Genomic DNA, 15,182 nt, shown 5'->3' on the forward strand with positions numbered 1-15,182 from the left:
CTACAGAGAACTTGGAGATGGAGGATATGGAACAGTGAACTATGGTACACCTCCGGTCCACAATAAGTGATCATTTTACCTTTGGCATATCCATTAAGGAAATACGAACTCCTAGAGAAAAAAAGATGTATTTACTAAATTAACCTTTAATTAACTGTTACATTGACATATTGGAATATGTTCTTGGACCAAAATAAAAAGGTAAAATGATCACTTATTATGGACCGGAGGGAGTAAGAAGTTTTTCTGAAGCAATCATCAAATCCGGTGTTCCGGCGACTATGAATGTAGCAACAGTAGCAAATGCTGGGAGCAAAACAACTCACCGGAAAAAAGGGGGCCCTTGGCATGACTCTTATTAGAGAATGTGAGGCTCGCCGGAGTTTTGCTTCCGGCGAGGTGGGTTGGGGTTTGAAACTGGTGAAACAGACAAGTAATTGGAGAAAATGAAAAAGAAAAAGAACAGATGAAATGATGTCCTATGCGTACCTACAATTTGAATGGAAGTACATGACCCTACAATGATTTCCATCTCCCGTGTTATTTTTTAGTGATAGGTCAACAACAACAACAACCTAATAAAATCTCACAAGTGGTGTCTGGGAGGGTAAAGTGACGCATACCTTACCCCTATCCCGGAGGAGTAGAGAGGTTGTTTCCGGGAGACCCTCGGCTCAAAAAGACAAACATAGACATGTAACTAAAATAACAATTATAGACTACAGAACCAAATCTCTAGAAGAATGGAAGATGGTTCTATCCACATCAGAGCAATTGAAGAACATGCATGGTTAGAACTTAGAAGTGTTTAAAACATTTACCTTTTACAAATTTAGAACTTAGAATTTGGTCATGAAAATGATCAGTAGTTGCTGTTACTATGCAGAGTCAAGAAGTCAAGTCTTTCTACTGGTGCCAATGCCTACAAAAGCTAATGTGAACATTATTTTTTTCTTCATCTTTCTTTTCTCTAATAAGTCCGACCCTTCTTTTACGTTAATTTGGTTTCACATATTGTTTCTTTTTGGCAAATTTTACCAATAAGCTAAAGACTAGTAATATATAAAGTATTTAGAAGTTATGAAACTTGATCCTATAAGATATCTGGTGAGCTAGCTAGCTAGAGTTACAATTCACAAAACTTCAGCTAGCTTTCCTCTTCTTGCAGTAGGATTCAATATGGCTTTGGCTTCTTCTTTTATTTGCTTCCTTCTATCTCTTCTTCTGATCTTAGTACAGGCAAATGGTTTAACTAACTCAACTTGTCCAAAGTCCTTTTCATGTGGGAATCTTACTGACCTGAGCTTTCCTTTCTCTCTTTCCACACAACCTGACTGTGGAATAATGCCCATTTCTGGTTGTGATGCAAAAACACCTCCAAGAATCCAACTACTTCCTGGAGGAGATTGGTATTATGCTTTGGCCAAGCTGAATAATTATACAGTTGCGCTTGGGGACCCGAAGCTTAATGCCGAGTTGAGGCAACATGATTGCCAGGCTTTTAACAAAAATATCTCCCTTCCAGACTCTCCTTCTATTTCTTACAAAGTTCTCCCAGCAAATATTGTCAACTTCTTCAAATGCAACAGCACTAGTACTACCCAGAAGAAGATCAACCATTTTCCTGTTTATGAAAAATACAATGGTTGTAAAGGCTTTAGCATATACTACAAGTTTTTCCAAGATCGCGATGAAGACATTCGAGCAGGCAACCTTACTGTCAACTGTTCACTTATCAGATTGCCAGTAAATTCAATGCCAGATGATGGTGATGTGTTCAAAATGTTAAGTCCTGCTTTTCAGGTAGAATGGAAATTGTCTGATGAGTGTTACCAATGTCACTTTGGTGGAGGTCAATGCCAGACTGATAAAACCAAAAAATTTCACTGTACAAATCAGTATAATCCACATGCTCAAGGTCTAGTGCATATCCCTTAAGAGTCCTTGCTTGTTTTCATATCACATAATGATAAAAATTTCATATTATTTTCCCTCTTCATTTTAGGAGCAAAAACGACAAGAAGCAAGTTGCGACGGACTCTGGGCGCAGGTACGTAGTTAAATATCCATTAATTGGAATGCTCTTTCCAATTAGAGAATTTCCTTGCATATCATTTGAATTTTCTTCTTCATTGTGGTAAAAGATCAAAACATATCCATAATCGCAAAGGATGATAGAAGTGACAAGTACTTTAGGTTACAAAAATGTATAGATAGTGGAGTTGAGAGGACATTCTTTCTCCTTGCGATGTTTTCCCTTTTGACTGAAAACCTGTGATTGCTGATTTCTTTCCAGTTTTTGGTGGAGTAGGATCGGTGATGATAACTTGTGTAGTCGTATACTTTATCTGGCGTTACAAGAAGAGTAAATTTAGTCCATCCCACTTCCTCTCGACAAAGAAACTATCAGATATTTTTAATCACGATGTTGAGGGAGGCAGTATATTCTTTGGTATCCCAGTCTTCCCTTATTCAGAACTTGAAGAGGCCACAAATGATTTCAATTCCTCGAGAGTACTTGGAGATGGAGGTTTTGGAACTGTTTACTATGGTGAGAAACTTCCCAATCCAACTGAGTTATGCTTCAACAATTTCTTCTTTTTGCTAAATCTTGTCCATTGATGAACAGGAAAACTTAAGGATGGACGAGAGGTTGCTGTGAAGCGCCTCTACGAGCACAACTGCAAGCGAATGGAGCAGTTTGTAAATGAAATTGAGATCCTTACTAGACTAAGGCACAACAATCTTGTCACCCTCTATGGCTGCACTTCAAGGCGAAGCCGTGAACTACTCCTTGTGTATGAATACATTCCTAATGGAACTCTTGCTGATCATCTCCATGGTGACAGAGCGAAGGGCGGATCACTCGTGTGGCCAATCCGTATGAACATTGCCATTGAAATTGCTGGAGCATTGGCTTACTTGCATGCTTCTGACGTAATACATTGCGATGTCAAGACTAATAACATACTTCTTGATCACAACTTTAGTGTTAAAGTTGCAGATTTTGGGATTTCAAGGCTCTTCCCAAATGATATCTCTCATATTTCAACTGCACCGCGGGGAACCCCTGGCTATATTGATCCAAAGTATCACGAATGTTACCAGCTGACTAGTAAAAGCGATGTTTATAGCTTCGGGGTGGTCCTTGTCGAGCTCATTTCGTCAATGCCAGCTGTGGATATGAATAGGCATAGCCAAGAGATTAATTTGTCCAACTATGCGATAAACAAGATCATAAAATCTGCATTTAATGAGTTGATCGATCCATCCCTGGGGTTCGATTTAGATACCAATATTAGGGAAATGGCGACCTCAGTGGCAGAACTGGCTTTTCTATGCTTGCAGACAGATAGGGATATGAGGCCTAGTATGGTTGAAGTTTTGGATATTCTAAAGGAGATTCAGACTAGTGAATTTGACAATGAGAAGAAAGCTAAAGCAGTAGCAGCCCTCCTTTCCCTGAATCAGAAAATCTGTTATTGTTGAAGCAAGTCAAATCACTACCTTCACCAAATTCTTTGACTGATAAATGGTTTACTTGCTCTGATATAACTAGCACAACTAGTTAAAGTTCTATAGCCCCTTTCTTTATGTTCTTGATGTGAATTTTGAGAGACTATGAATGTAGTACTGTGAGAAAATTCTTGAACTATGTATCCATGAGTTGAAGTGATTCAATTTTTAGTTTCATTACATAAGAATTAAGTTATATACATTGGTAGTGTAATGAAAGTTTTACTCTATTTGTACAGTTTAACATGTTGCAGGCTTATCTAGTTTATTTTTCGGCTTCTCATATCATATTTGTTATAAATAATTAATTACTTGTTATTGCAGGTAACTTAACCAACGTATATGGATATTATAACACTTTTAGTACACATTTCTTAAATTCTTTAACTAGTTATTAATTCTAGGGTAAATGTCAAAATTTGTCCTTGTACTATCTAAAATGCTCAATTTTTTTCTTTGTTACACTTTTGGTCTACTCATATCCGTGCCGTTAACAAATCATCTCGTATTTCCCGTACCATTAACAGAGTTCTAATATGAAATGAATGGACTCCATGTGTCCAAATTCTTTGCCGAGAAACGTATAAATTTACCTTTCAACTTTGGACTATGGTTTGAAATTACGGAGAAGGTTCAAAAATATCCCTTTACTATTCGAAAATATTCATTTATGCCATCCGTTATACTATTGGTCCACTATAGCCCCCGACGTCATATAATTGGTGCAAAAATACCCCTCTACCGTTAGGGCCCTCCACCATGGCAACACTAACCTATGTGGCCAGACATATCGCTGAGGTGGATACCATGTGGCATGCCACCTCATTGCACATCTATTCCATTTTACCCTTGTCCTACTTCTTTTCTTCCACCACCACCTCACTCTTAATGCTCATGTGATGATGTCAAGTCAATTCATAATCCAATTCACTCTTTAACACTCATTCATGGCGATTTCACATTAACTGGACAATAATTTACAACACCCAATTTATTGGGTTAATTCTAATTCCCGCAAACTGTAGATCCTCGGTCACAGGTGGAGATGAAAAACATTAGTGATGCAGAAGATTTTGGTGAGATCCGAAAAGGATTTTAGTGTTGGGGATATTAGGTGGGTGGAATTTTTTTGAAAAAGGTAGTGGTGGAAGAAGGAGAAGGTGTCCGGAACCAAAATAATGTATTTTTGGACTCAAAAAATAAAAATATGTTTAAAAAATACACAGTGACCAAAATATATATAACGTCGTTTTAAAAGACGCTATACCTTAACGGTCGTTTGGCCAGTTAGGTATAGCGTCTTTTAAAACGACGCTATATATTTTGGTTTAAGCGGGAACTATTGCTCTTTTGTTAAAATGCTATATATATATATAGTGTCTTAATAAAAGACGCTATACATATAAATATACATCGTCTCCTTCCCTTCCTCAAAACAAAATCGTCGAGCCCCCCCCCCCCAAAAAAAAAATTTAAAAAATCTAAACATCCTCCATTTTTAATCCAAAAAGAATTGTGTGGAGCCCACTCGTCCCATAAAAAGTAAAGATTTTCGGTCCCACGTGCTAGCTAAGGTGTTATCTCAGACATTGTTGCTTGTTTCGGCTCCAAATCACAAAATCTTCGACTTTCTAAAAACCTTAAATCGAGGTATTCCGACTTAGTTTTGGTTAAAACTTGTATAAAAAATACATATTAGTTATTTTTTATGTGCTCTATGTTATTTTGTGATTGTTTTGCGATTTAACTAATTTGTTATTTTTTATCCGGACTATAGTTTTAGTGTGCTAAACAAATTCGTAAAATAGAAAAATTGTTATTAGTTGTTAAAAAAAATATTAATTAGTTACTTTTTACTGTGGTATATGTATTTTCGTGATTGTTTCGTGTTTAAATTGATTTATTATTTTTATCCGGTTTAGATTATTTATTTGCTAAAAGACTAGTAAACTAGATAAATTATTACTTTAGTTCCCTGTAGTGGTATCTTGTGGCCTAATGTAGTGCTCGTATTTGTAATGTAGTGACCTTTTAGCGTAGTAAAACGTAGTGCCCTTTAGCGTAGTATCCTTGTAGTTATAAAAATTAATCATTTAAGTATCTCTTATTCCCAAAAATACGTCAAAAAGCTGACAGTTCAAATACAAACTATCTCCAATTATAGTCAACAAACGTAAGAACATAAGAATTCAGGATACATTGGTGCTTCTGGGCCTCAAATATTGTGTCCGGAACCAAAATGTGAATATTTAATAATTAAATCTTGTATAGTTATAAAAATTAATTATTTAATTTTAGTATAGTAAAAAATAAGCCAGTAACAAACAAACAAACATATAAAATAATAAAACCAACATATTAAATAATAAAACTAACATATACAATAATAAACTAACATATAAAATAACAGACCTGTTGAGTGAAAAATTGAAAAACAATTCTCATCATGAACATAAGAATTCAGGATACATTGGTGCTACTGGGCCTCAAATATTGTGTCCGGAACCAAAATGAGAATATTTAATAATTAAATCCTATATAGTAAAAAATAGGTGAATAACTAACAAACATATAAAATAATAAAACTAACATATTAAATATAAAATTTTAATATTGAAAATGTATCAACCTAATTAACAATATAGTAAAAATATCGAATAAAATTTAATATTCAAGGTATTGCAATATATTTAAGCAATGGAAAAGAAAAATAATGTAATTAATTTTGTTCAATTTACAGTAGTTGTCATGGAGGTTCCGCCTTCGCATCCCGGACTTGCCTCTCTAGAGCTACTATTGCTACAGGTCGAGCATTGGTCTTCCTACATATGGGAGGGGCAGTTATTGGCCCAGACTTTACGTTCTAGGAGAGTAGACGATATGTGGAACTTTCTTAAGACCCGCCAGCTCCATCCCCGTATAGTCAGACGCCTGCAGGATACGAGTTTCTATAGGATCATTGAGATCGGCCGGCTGCAGCTGGATTGGTCGTTGATCACGGCTTTGATAGAAAGGTGGCGACCAGAGACGCACACATTCCATTTGCCCATTGGCGATGCCACTATCACGCTGCACGACGTGGAGGTTCTGTATGGGCTGCCGGTTGATGGACTTCCTGTTGCTTTGCCGCATGCCATGAGAGATTATACGGGAGATCAGTACCTAGAGACGTTGCAGCGGCTCACCGGTTTCCGACCAGAGGATGAGGGTGTATTGGTTGAGGCTAGTCGTCTTACGTTGATGCCCTTCCGGCTGCATTTAGAGGCCATGCATGATGATATTACTCATGATACACCAGATCTTCATATTAACCGGTACACAAGGTTACTGCTGCTCCTTATGTTTGGAGGCGTATTGTTCCCGAACACTTCGGGAAACCTAGTCAGCTTGAGATTTCCTCATCATCTTGAGAGGTTAGATGATTTACATTAGTACAACTGGGGTGTTGCTGTTCTTGGTTACTTGTACAGGCAGATGTGCCGGGCATGCATGGGCACCCAGCAAGACGTTGCAGGATTTATGTCGTTACTGCAGGTGAAAACATAGTCAATTACTCTATTCATTGTAACATACATCATAAAAATATAATTTAAATTTTACGTCCAAATTGTATATTAGGTTTGGGCCTGGGAGCGGTTCCTGCAGTTTCAGTCACCTCTACCACCCACAGCTCAGGATGCACCACCTCCACCGTTTCTCCCTTTGGCTAGGAGGTGGGTTGATAGGCGGGGATACAGACGCGAGTACGAGGCTCGACATAATCTCCCCTATTACAGAGATTTGTTGGATTTGCTGGAGGACGCACAGGTAATTCTATACTTAAGTTTACTTGGCATGGATTTATATGTGTTGCGTATACTCACGGTTCCTGTTTTTACGTAATAGTTCATTTGGAGGCCATACAATGACGAGCTAATAGCTAGTTTGCCCGATTTATGCTCGACCGGGTAACTTATCTGGAGCTCTTCCGTCCCGTTGATGTGTCTCGATATTGTCGAGCATCATGCCACCGAGCGAGTCCTTCGCTAGTTTGGTCGACCGCAACTTGTACCTCCACCGCCCGCTTGGCTTATGACACATTACCAGCGGGATAATCGTTCTAGGGTTGACCAGGCATATGAGGCATGGCTAGATGTCACGACCCAAAATTTAATTAATCGTGATGGCACCTAACCCAACCCGTTAGGTAAGCCAATTACCCACTATCCAATTCTAATAATAATTATTAAAGCAATTTAAGAAATTAAAGGTCTTAATCTTATACAATCCCCAAGAACTGGTAGTACAAATCATGAGTTTCTAAGAATAGAATATACAAAGCGGAAATGAAATAAATACATAGTCTGTTTGAATAATATATAAACAAAGCTTTTATAAATCTAAGGCTACCCTGAACAAGAGGCAGCTACAACAGGAATGCAGGTACATCTTCAAATCCCGCAACCATCGAGCACAGCAACAACAACAGCCAACATCTGCACGCAATGTGCAGAAGTGTAGTATCAGTACAACCGACCCCATGTACTGAGTAAGTAACAAACCTAGCCGTAGGTTGAAAGTAGTGACGGGCTTCTACCAAGATCGGGTCCAAAACAACTAGTCCACAACAATTCATAACAACATAAAGCAAATAATACCATAAGTGACTCAGAGATAAAATGCTCAGCCAAATCATGATTTCAAAAATAATAGTTCTTCCTTTCAAATTCATCAGTGAAAACCCAAATCGTTTGCCGAAGTTGCCAAAAATATAAATAGTTTGAAAACAATAAATTTCTCTCAAAATCTTTTAATTAATAAATAAGATGTTTGATTTTCCTTCCGGATAACCCGTGTAAAACAAATGCATCACTATGCCCATCTGTCAAATGTGTAAGAAATCATGAATGATGTGATGATATACAACATGAGAAAAATACATCTTTATGCCTGTATGTTATGTGTGCATGCCAATGTTATGCAACTCAGTGATAAAATCATAAACAGCCCCTCGGGCTTACCTCACAATCACTCGTAAACAGTCCCTCAGGCATACCTCACAATCACTCATGCCTTCCAGTCACTCATCACTCGGCACTCGTACTCAGTAGGTACCTGCGCTCACTGGGAGTGTGTACAGACTCCAGAGGGGCTCCTTCAGCCCAAGCGCTATAATCTGCATGGACAACTCACGTGCTGCACGGATAACTCACGTGCTATAATAATAAAGTATATAAAGCATGCTGCAGGCGGGCAGCCTCGATCCACACTAATCCTCACAATCAGGCCCTCGGCCTCACTTAGTCATCAATCTCTCCAGTCTTTCGGGCTCACAATGTCATGCAAATAGCCCAAAAAAGATGATATGGTGTATCAATAAATAACAACAGAGATTGAGATATGATATGCAATAAAATGAATATGACTGAGTATGAATTTTCAGTTTAAGCAAATAATTCACAGCAATATGACCTCTGTGGGTCCCAATAATACTAGCACATAGCCTCAACATGATTTTTAATATACTTTTCAGCTCAATTTCTTTAACTCATAAAACCGCATGGAAAATACCAAGATCATTTAACTATAAAATTCCACATAAACAATTATGTCACAATTTCTATAGTGCACGCCCACACGCCCGTCACCTAGCATGTGTGTCACCTCCCAACAATTCACATAATACATATATTCAGGGTTCATACCCTCAACTCCAAGATTAGAAGAGTTACTTACCTCGAACAAGCCGAATCCAATATCGAGCAAGCTAAACAATGATTTAGAAATCTCATTATGCGAGTATCAACTTCCAAACGGCTCGAATCTAGTCACAATTAATTTGATTCAGCTCACAAAAATTATAGGAATTAATTCCATATCAAAATACTAATATTTTACAAATCCGAAATTATGCCCCAAAAATCACCCTTTCGGCCCATGTCTCGGAATCCAGTGAAACTCACAAAATACGACAACTCATCCGATTACAAGTTTAACCATACTAATTTCACTCAAATCCGACTCCAAATCGGTATTCAAACTTGAAAAATTCGTTTTGTGACATTATAGAAATTTTCTTATATTTCTCTTGAAGATTCAATAATCTTACACCAAAAATGAAGATTAATTCATGAAATATAATCACAAGAGAGTCAAGAACACTTACCCCAAGTTGTGTGAAAATATTCCTCTCCAAAATCGCCCAAACCGTGCTCCAAAATCCGAAAAAGGGTGAAAATATCGAACCCTCGAACTTACAGGATTCTGCCCAGTCGATCCGCACATGCGGACAAGATATGCGCATATGCGCCTCCGCTTGTGCGAGCAAAACATCGCATTTGCGGACTTCAATCGCCTGCCCAGTTTTCGCTTCTGCGCGCTTCCGTTCGCATCCGTGCTCACGCAGGTGCGGAATATTCCCTCGCACCTGCGACCAATGCCTCACGGCCCTCTGCTCGCATCTGTGCTCCTTCTCGCGCCTGCGCAACTCGCTTCAGCGCATCCCTACTCGTATTTGCGAGCTCGCACCTGCGACTACTTTTCCACAGGTGCGATTACACCAGAAGGCTTCAGTTCCAGCAGTCTTCCAAATTCAAAAATCAATCCGTTAACCATCCGAAACGCACTCGAGCCCCTCGGGACCCTGTCCGAACATACCAACAAATCCCATAACATAACGCAGACCTACTCGAGGCCTCAAATCACACCTAACAATATCGAAACGACGAATTACACCTCTATTGAAAATCAACGAACTTGAACTTTCAAATTCTACATCTTGTGCCGAAACACATCAAATCAATTCGGAATGACTTCAAATTTTGCACACAAGTCAGATTTCACATTACAGACCTATTCCAATTTTCAGAATCGAATTCCGACCCCGATATCAAAAAGTCAACATTTCCGGTCAAACTTTCCAAAAATTCATCTTTCGGCATTTCCAGCCTAATTTCACTACGAACCTCCAAATAATTTTTCGGATATGCTCCTAAGTCCAAAATTACCATACAGAGCTATTGGATTCATCAGAATTAAATTTTGAGGTTGTTTACACATAAGTCGACATCCGGTCACTATTTTAACTTAAGCTTTAAACCTTGAAACTAAGTATTCCAATTCATTCCAAAACCTCATCGGACCCGAACCAATTGCCCCGGAAAATCACACAACAACTGTAAAACCCAATTTGAGCAGTAAATGAGGAAACTTGGTTGTAATACTCAAAATAATCGGCCGGGTCGTTACACTAGAGTTGCAGATCGAGACTTGGGACCAGCGGCGTGACCTGATTTTGCCACCCCCTCCACCCGATCTTATGGATGGTGAGTATGCGTATATGGGCTGATACCACAGTATTACCCAACTTTTTATCGAGAATCCCGTTCATCGAGCTGGCGGTCAGTTCGTTCCATACGCTGGGAGGCATGAGGCAGTATGTTATTTAGTATACTTAGTTATAACGTTAACATTACCATTTCACAATTAATATTTTACATGTTGTGTAGGTTATTGGCCTACATCTTTTCCACCAGTTAGGACTGCAGATGCAGCAGCATAAAGACGAGGGAGAGGTCGCTTTGCACGACTATGGCCGGCGGGTTACAGATTTGGCTGCCCGGACATTGCAGCGAGCCCGGGATGATGAGCGCTTAGGACACGAGGCTGATTATATGGCGCCAGAGCAGTACCATCATGGGCCAACAGTCCAACCTGCACGTGGTCGACGTGGCAAGGGTGTCCCACGAGGCAGGGGTGTCCCACGAGGTCGTGGGGGTCGACGAGGAGGTGGTCCCCAGCAAGGGGGCGTTGAGGCACTTGTTGAGGATGTTGGAGTTGATCAGTCGGGTGACCAGCCTGAGCCACAGTTAGCTCCTACTGATATTCCATCATTTAGCCTGGGGGTTACTTCAGGGACTTCGCAGGTGACTCCGTCAGCTCCATTGTTGATCGCGAGCACGGCCTTTACCTCACATGCATGACTGGGATACGTATTTTCCTGACCCTCCAGAGGCATCGACTATTGCTGTTGTTCGTCCGCTATGAGATATGGATAGTGGGCGCCGACTGAGTTATGGCTCATCATCGAGGGATGCTGAGGATCTTTCACTGAATTGTTTAGTGTCACACCTCCTTTTTCCCGCAGGGGATAGGGGATAAGGGAGTTTTTCCAAATTAAAGTGACATTAATCGAAATGGGATTATTTATTTATTCAGAATCGCCACTTGAAATAATTTATGGAGTCCCAAGTCACCGGTTTATTTTTATATCCCAAATCGAGAAAATTGACTCTTATTTTTACGGTCCGCGAACATAGAAGACCAGGTAAAGAATTCTGTTAACCCGGGAGAAGGTGTGAGGTACTCCCGAGTTCCATGATTTTAGCACTGTCGCTTAACAATTAATACTTGGCCTAATTATCTGATTTATTACGTGTTTGAAACCTATTGTGCATTTTCACATTTTAACCGCTTTTAATTATTTATGAAATTATTTCTGGAACAAGTCACGATATCGTACACTTGTCGTTTTGATACACATTGCAAACCGTGTCACATGAAATGCACCCACGATTCACGACATGTTTATTTTTATTATTATTTGAAGTTATGGTCGAGTTGCATGAAATGCACACTCGAATTGGAATTTACGTCTCGTGACCATGCCACGGGAATCGTACTCATGGCCACGATAATTTATTAATCGCGCCTAAAGCGAACTACGATATTCAAAATTATTTATTGTCCTAAGATTTGAGGTTACATAAGGAGGTCTAGAATTATGGAATTACACCTACGGGAGTCAGCTAACTCTTTTAATTTAACAAAGTGCTATTGAGAAAGAAGAAAAATAAGAAATTAGAAGCAGATATTTTACCACTAATGATTTCAAGTCTGTCCAGTTATAGATCAATCGAATTAGGGGAAGTAGCTGAACGAAGCAAATGAAATATAGACATAGAACGAAACAATCCAGATTGCAATCTACACCTGACTAAACTTGTACACATTGATGTCCACTGCTCAAGTGGTATTTTGATGACGAACTTGATTTCAAATTGCTACATGTGTATTTAGGAATAAGAGCATAACTTTTGGAAGATGTCACAAACTTAAACCAACAGTTGGAGTATCAAATTAGTACATAATTCGCTTGATCAAATTGCCTTCAACAATCAGACATCAAATACATGTCATGCATTTACTTAGAGGGAAACAGATGGGGACTTTCAGAAGCTGTGGGCAATGGAAAGGCGACCAAATGCAATATCGTACACTCGGTTCTTTCATAAACACCCGCAATGAACACAGAATGGTATGAAAAATCAGACACTAAATAAATCCAAACTAGAACAAGGAGGTTAATTAGACAGGTTCCATATTCATATGTAAAATTCCAAGCAACCCAATACCAATGTTCGAACTTGATTAGGTAGACAAAACCAATTTCATGAAATCGAAAACTATGAATCTGCCGTCTCGAACCTCGACATACACAAAACACAATTTATTAAATATTTTTCACAAAAGTATGGATCGATCTGTACATCAACAAACATACAATCAACAAGGACTCAAGAGCACTTCTCATATCAAGCTAACAGAAAAAATCTCCAGATATTCCAATAAAATCACAAACAATGACATGGATATTTCGTACCTAAAATGACTACAAAGATCAACCGAACTGATTTAAGCACAACGAGACATGCTTCAAAATGTTGGAACGACTAAACTGATTCAACAAGCACCCAAAGTACATCTGGTGAGAGTCTAACAACTTAAAGCTAGCAGGAATATGCCGAAACACTTATGAAAATTGCAAGCAAGTCGTCACTGATTTCATGATCCTTCCAATAACTATATGACCATGCCTAACTCGAATCGATCATATCAAAAAAAAGCGTTTAGATCTGAAGTGATATATTAAAACACAGAAACAAAGTCATGAATGGCACATAAAAGCACTCGGATCCAACCTTAGTTAATCCCTACACTTAAGATTCAAACACTCCCCAATCCAAAATTTGTTAGACCTATGGTCCTTACCATACTGAGATTAACACCACAATCAAGATAAGGGAAAAAGTCAGAAAATGAATATGAAATTGAGCTTTCGATTAAACTTCGGCCTTGAATATACAATGAGAAAACCGGCAACAAAACTGAAATCGAACTAAAAAGGCAATAACGGATGGAAATCGACACCTCGAGCAGCGATGAACTCAACGACTTCTCAATCGAACTCCATTTTTCAACCAAAATTCAGATTGAAAAGAAGAGAAGGAATATATATATATATATATATATATATATATATATATATATATATATATATATATATATATATATATATATATATATATTTGAATTTTTAGACAGTAATCGAAATAAAATAAAACGAAAGAACACTGAACATATTTCTTTTTTTTGTTTTGTATTTTTCTTGTTCTGGAATTAAACCAAAAAATTAAAATGAAGATCAACAATTTAGAAGAAGAAGAACGTTTTTTTAGAACCCTAGCTTTCCTTTCCAATTTTTCTTTCTAAAAGTTTTGTTCTCCCAAAAAAAATCTATCCGAAATTCTCCAGAAAATCCCCCTCTGAAACAAAAACGACCTCCAATATATAGAAGCCCTGCCCTCCTTCCAAATCCGAAAATTCTCAACTCTTTGTGTGGACGATTTTTGGGACAAATGGAGGGCATGGATTGATTGTCAATCAATCTGTGGCTCCCATTAATCTAAAAATCGCCTCAAAGAGAATCTAGACGCACAAAATTCGGAAGGAATAATTTCGTTGTCAGAGTTAGTTAAGCTACGTGGCAAGAGGAGATAGGAGGGAGAACGTGAGGCGAGTGGGTTGATTTTTCCGGTGGGTTTGGAAGTCGTTTGGAAGAAGATGGAGGAGGGGAGGGGGCGTCGTTTGGTTAGGATAGAGATAGGGTTAGGGTTTTCTAATATTAGGTTTATATATTTAGGTGGGGTGAATAATAACCATTGGATGAGATGGGGGGAAAGGGTTGAGATTGAATTGGGAGATAGGGGCGGGGCGGTCCGATCTGGGGTACTGTTTCTGGGCCATTGAAATTGTGTTTTGGTCCAGACCCTAAAAATAAACTTAATTCCTTTTTTTTTCTTTTTATTTCTTTTTCCTTGTTTTAAATATCATACTCACATTAATCAAAAATCTAAGTTAAGTTTTAAAACCAACTAATTTGTAGAATTGAATTAATTATTTTTTTCTAACATTAAAATAATTAATTAACCTAAAACTAATGAAAGGAAAATACTAATTTTAAAACTAAAAGCTAAATATGTAAAAATAACTATTTTTTTTGTGATTTTTGTTTAATAATGTAATTAACTCATGTAATTATATCCTAATATGCAATTAAATCTAAGATGCTATGCAATAAATATTTTATATATTTTAGTATTTTTCATAATTTTAAATATTAAATATGCAACTAAATGCAAACAATATTAACCAGAAAATCCTAAAATTTTATAAAACGAAAATAATTTAGAAAGATCTATTTTTGAACTTTGTAGGAGCAATTTTAGTTGGGCAAAAATCACGTGCTCACAGCTGCCCCTCTTTGCTCGGAAACACGAAAAGTTTTCGGGCAAAGATAAAGTGAGCAAATACGAGCAATTTTTGCCCATTTGGATACTCCATGGGAA

General features: G+C 38.0%; 1 pseudogene; it reads left to right on the forward strand.

The window, feature by feature from the left end:
* The first annotated feature begins 1,060 nt into the window (after window positions 1-1,060).
* Window positions 1,061-3,760, forward strand: LOC107782732 (LEAF RUST 10 DISEASE-RESISTANCE LOCUS RECEPTOR-LIKE PROTEIN KINASE-like 1.1; annotated as a pseudogene).
* The last annotated feature ends 11,422 nt before the right edge of the window (window positions 3,761-15,182 follow it).

Source organism: Nicotiana tabacum, chromosome 24, assembly GCF_000715075.1.
Source record: "Nicotiana tabacum cultivar K326 chromosome 24, ASM71507v2, whole genome shotgun sequence".
Classification (NCBI taxonomy): Eukaryota; Viridiplantae; Streptophyta; class Magnoliopsida; order Solanales; family Solanaceae; genus Nicotiana; species Nicotiana tabacum.